We start from the raw sequence: 6000 nt of genomic DNA on the forward strand, positions 1-6000 counted from the left end.
TCCATGATACTGGTACAGACTCTGTGTAATGAACAATTCTTTGTGACTGTATATTTCAAGCTGGAAAAGACATTTAGTTCCCACTTTAAGTGAACCTTAGTTCCCAGGTCATCTACAAGATGGATTAAAATGCTGATAAAGTCAAGAAAAGATGAGACATAAACACATGACAGTATGATTGAAATGTTAAAATGTAAATAAATAAATACATAATAATCGTAAAATAAATAAAACGCGTTTATTCTGTGGCACCTAAAAAAATTATTTGGCTCCTAAGTTTTTTTCTCATAGGAGCCAATGGCTCCTTACTCGATTTTTTTGTTTGGAGCCCTGATATGGCTTTTCATGTTTAATACTGTAAAGCTGCTAGATTTAAGGCTATCTGTTGCATAAAGTACTAAGTTATATAAATAAACGTGATGTGACTGGACTTTACTGGAGTACCAAACTGCAGAGCTTGTGTAACAGGTGCGATTCCAAGTTTTTTATTTTAGGGGGGCTTAGCCCCCAATGAGGGTGTGTGTGTGTATATATGTATATATATATATATATATATATATATATATATATATATATATATATCCTTATATATATAATATTATATATATATATATATATATATATATATATATATATATATATATAGATATATATATATATATATATATATATATATATATATATATATATATGTGTATATATATATATATATATATGAAAATGTATATATATATATATATATATATACAAATGAAAATGGCAACATCGTTTTATACAGTATGTGTTTATATGTGCTTCATTTTCTCTTGGGGAAACAGCTGTGGTGTGATGAGGGGTAAACGCAGTAAAATACATGTGGAACCAATTGCTCCCTCATGATATTTTGTAAACTGTATTTATGACAAAGAACTGCACATATGATATTAGAACAATTTATCGATAAACACACACCTTGTCCTCTGTTTCTCGCTCTGTGCCACTGAGGTCTTGATTGAAGAACGCGTGAAAGACGGGGAGGAGCCGATCAAAGTCTGCCGCCGTTTTCATATGAAATTTAAAGGGGACCGGGGTGGCCACAAATTCGTGTACAGTTTATGTAATCTCAAAATTTTAGTGGGGCTGAGTGGTCATTTTAGGGGGGCTGTAGCTCCCCTAAAAATGGCCTAGCAACGCCCATGTGTAACACATAGCTTTAATCAGATGCTTTCTTAACTGCGGTCAGTTTTTGTTGTGTTTATTTTGTTATTGAGAGGAAAAAGTGCACCATATAATTACATATTTATCCAAATGCCACTCAGCAGCTTCAGGTTTGGCTGATTGCTCTGAACTGAAGCACTGTGTCTTCTCTTGAATTGCATCCAGGAGGGCTGAATTACTGTCTTGCGCTACAGTGCCACACTGGTCAAACTGCATTATTGCAGGTTCTTACATTAGGTCATATGAGATCAAACGACTACTCGACAACAAAAAGATTTGTTGACAATTTCTTATTGTCGACGTTGTCGATAATATCAACTAATCATTTCAGCCCTATGTAGGAGACTCCCAAAACAATATTAGGAACCTTAAAAATGGCATAATAGGGGCACTTTATTAAAACTTCTGAATAGTGTTTTTGCCTGGTAGACCATAAACCTGGGGCCGGATTTGCAAAAATCTTCTTAAGAAATAAAGAAATGTCTTAAGATAAATTCCACAAAGTTCGTAAGAATGTTCTCAAGTGCACTTCTTGAAAAATTCTTAAGTTCTCAAATACATTCTTAAGAACATCTTATTTTAAAGCGTTCAATTAAAGCTCCCTATCTGACTAATTTTAGAGTTGCTACTGAGTTTTGAAGTCAGCAAAAAGTAGCATCACACATAGGCTAATCATCATGACCGATCATGTTTACATTAACGGTCATCGATCACTTCAGAAAACTCGTGCACATCCCTAGTCCTACTATGTATTATATGTAGCTGTTTTTGTAATGCTTAAATATAACAATTAATTTGAAATGACCCAATAAATTAATAAAATAATTCTTACTGTTTGGGATTTAAGACCAGTCTGGGGCTGTCCTAAATTTAAGAAGTTATGCACGATGATTTTTAAGAAGATTCTTTTCAAGAATTTGAATTCTTCTTAGGTTTTGTCTTAAGAACAATCTTAAGAAAAAATATAAGAATATTCTTAAAATGGATCTTAAGAATGTTTTGTGAATCCGGCCCCTGGTCTTTAAAAAAAAAAAAATTTATTAAAATTATTAAAGGGGAAATCCACGGAAAATAATTGGGCTATTTCTGAAGACCTGGCAAGCAGATGCATTTACTCACTGATCAGCCTCGATCACGTGACCAGCGCTGTGAGATCCAGCAAGAAGCGCTTGAATTGATCGAAGCCAGATGAAACAACCTGGGCAAACACGAGAAACTTTGTGCCTTGAACAATCCGGTTAGAAGGCTTTTACACGGATTTACCATTGATTTACTGTGGTAACACTAACTGTACCATGGTATTGTGGCAGAAATGTGGGCTTTCATATGGAATTTTATTATATTATTCATAGACATGTTTTAAAGGAGTAATGGTTGTTATCAAACTACAACATTGTGTAGATTAAGAAATCATCACTAGATGGTGCCATAACACCCTACATGATTGAGATCCTACTACATGCCTGTCCGGGCACTTGGAAGGCATCTTTTGGACAAATACAGCAAGAACTGCAGCCATAATCCATATCCAACTCTTAATTTGATGAGCAAACAATCACAAACGCTTCAATTCCCTGTAAAGGTTACAGTATGAAGGGTGTTGTCCTGGTCCCAGAAATGCAAATGTGAAAGATCTGTACTCACTACAGCTGGAAGCACATTTAACACTTGTAGCACCATGCCAGATTTAGAGTTGTTCATTGTAATGTGAATTTGAAAGACTTCATTAAACAGAATATGCATAAATCATTCAGTCATCACACTGTATCCAAGGGGTTTGAGTTCGGCTGGTTAGCACAATCCAGTCCAGTCTGTGTGCATGAGGTGGTCTGTAGAGATACTGCAGGGGTTCCAATAATTATTGTTTGACCCCAAACAAATTTGAGCTTTTTCCATGTAATACAGGCCGGCTTAGTTGCACCAATGTCAAAAATCACCATTAGAGGGCAACATAAGCAAGCACTGCGAAGACTGAGTGACTAACACACTCATTCAACTCCGTGCTGCCACATCCACAGATTGTGACAACACCGACCCCTCCTGCCAAAACTCCCATTTATCAAAAGCCAAAATCATTGTGTCCACCATTTCCAATAAAGCCTCTCAACTCTTACATAAACCGAAGGAGTGGCAGCTCAGAGAGAGTCCATTTCAGGTAATGTGAAACAACCGGCCCCAAAACAAACAGAGCTCCTTCATTTGTGTTTGGGTGCAGAACCGATCCCAAAAGCAAGAGAAATCTTCAGACATATGCTTTTAATCCGGATGCTTCATTTTTAATGACAGGTGAAGTTCATGTGAACGTGACTTTGATGCCGTCATAGTGTGAGACAGTAACACGTTGATAAAACTTGTTTCATGACCTCAGCAATGAAAGATATGAGTCAGTCACTGTCATAAGAAAACTATGCCGTCTGCCAAGTAGCTAGTGAGCATGACGGCGCAGTTCAACCACATTTAAAGGGAAAGCTCACCCAAAATGAAAACTGTCATTTACCCACCCTCATGAGTAAAGCTTTTGGAGCTTGAAACATTTAGACTATTTCTGTATCGACAGAAACAGCTAAAAGATTCTTTTGTGTTCAACAGACGGTCTTTCAAGTTTGGACCATCAGGAGGGGGAATAAATCATGACAATGTTAACTCTGGGTGAACGATCACTTTAAATGTCTCTAAGCTGGTGTGTATTTTTATTTATTAGGCTACAGTTTTCAAAAGAATTCTATCTTCATCAGCTTTTTAAATGCCGACTTAATTCCTATAAAATCATTTAGTTCTACTAATGAACTAAATATCCACACGACCTAATAAATCTATAACATCAATTTATAATATAAATGAAAAATACAAGTATTCAAATATACATTTAAAAATATTACATTTATAATTTAAAGATATATTTAAAACGTATATATTTAAAACATACATACATATATGTTTTAAATATATCTTTAAATTATAAATGTAATATTTTTAAATATAAATATATATATGTGTGTGTGTGTGTGTGTGCGCGCGCATTTCAAATGTATAATTTTAAATTATAACTATTAAATTATAAATGTAAAAATGGATAGCGCTATTAAAATACACAAAGTTTTTAAAATATGATTAACAGTAGGCTACATATTTATATATTTAATTATAAACAAACAAACAGAACGAAACAGAAATTGAATTGTTCAATCTCAAACCCAGGCACATACCATAATGTGAAAGCATACAAAAATCTATTCACAGTACGAGTAGCTTGACCTCACCATGGCTATGGCCTGAAAGATCCCGACTGTCACATCTAGTCCTCATTAGCACTCTTATGCAATACTGTCTGTCCGGGAGCCACAGTCTGTGTTAATGTGTGTGACTGTCTCCACCACAGGCTCTCTGCTGAGGCAGTGCAGGACACATTTAACCCACAGAAAGTTTCTATTTAAAGGGATACTCCACCCCAAAATGAAAATTTTGTCATTAATCACTCACCCCCATGTTGTTCCAAACCCGTAAAAGCATTGTTCGTCTTCGGAACACAATGGATGGTTTTTGGATGAAAACCGGGAGGCTTGTGAATGTCCCATAGACTGCCAAGTAAATAACAGTGTGAAGGTCCAAGAAAGTATGAAAGTCGTCGTCAGAATACTCCATCTGCCATCTGACGTGCAATCTGGGTTATATGAAGCGATGTGAACCCTTTTTGTAAGGAAAGAAAACAAAAATAACGACTTTATTCAATAATTCCTTTGTCAAGAGTCTCCTCTGTGTCTCTCCATATCACTGTATGCTGCGTATTCTGTATCAGCCGTGCCACGAGGATGCGCTGTTTCTACGTGTATTTAGCTTTGATTTAAGATAACAGCGCCTTGTGGCGTGGATTAGACAGAAGAGCATACAAAGCATACAGTTAGCATTTGTTAACCGAATTATAATAGGCCCCCTAATAAAAATAAAAATTATTATTATTATTATAATTTAATACATTAATAGGAGAATGAGCCTAATATCATCTTGACTATCGACAGAGACATCTGCTATCATCGATATCTCTAACTATGGTCGATACACAATACTACTGTCTATCGGCACAACCCTAATACGGTGATATGGAGAGACACAGAGGAGACTCTTGACAAAGGAATTGTTGAATAAAGTCGTTATTTTTGTTTTCTTCGCTTACAAAAAGTGTTCCTGTCGCTTCATATAACCCAGATTACACGTCTGATGGCAGATGGAGTATTCTGACGATGACTTTCATACCTCTTCTGGACCTTGACACTGTTATTTATTTGGCAGTCTATGGGACAGTCACAAGCCTCCTGGTTTTCATCCAAAATATCTTAAATTGTGTTCCGAAGATGAACGAAGCTTTTACGTGTTTTGAACGACATGGGGGTAAGTGATTAATGACAAAATATTCATTTTGGGGTGGAGTATCCCTTTAAAGCCTTATTCACACCAGAATGAATTTTAGGCAAGAAAAAAAATTAACTCAACATAGAGTTCAACATATCATTTGAACTAATTTTTCTTTTCAATTGTTCAGCTGGCCAACAATTTATTCAATATCAGTTCAACATATCCAAACTTGACAACATTGGATTCAGTATAAACAGCTGAGTGCAAATATTTTATATTCTCAATGTGATTTAGGTTGTACCCTCACAACATTACTGTCTTTATATTACCAAATTCACTGTTCTACTCACTTTATAATCTGTCTTGTCATGTGTACAAGACCTTCAACACAACCTAGTGATGTGCAGACAAAGTGCACAAACTGGCCAATTAAAATCTCTGGCCAAAAGGTAT

The sequence above is a fragment of the Cyprinus carpio genome, chromosome A9 (genome assembly GCF_018340385.1).
Source record: "Cyprinus carpio isolate SPL01 chromosome A9, ASM1834038v1, whole genome shotgun sequence".
NCBI lineage: Eukaryota > Metazoa > Chordata > Actinopteri > Cypriniformes > Cyprinidae > Cyprinus > Cyprinus carpio.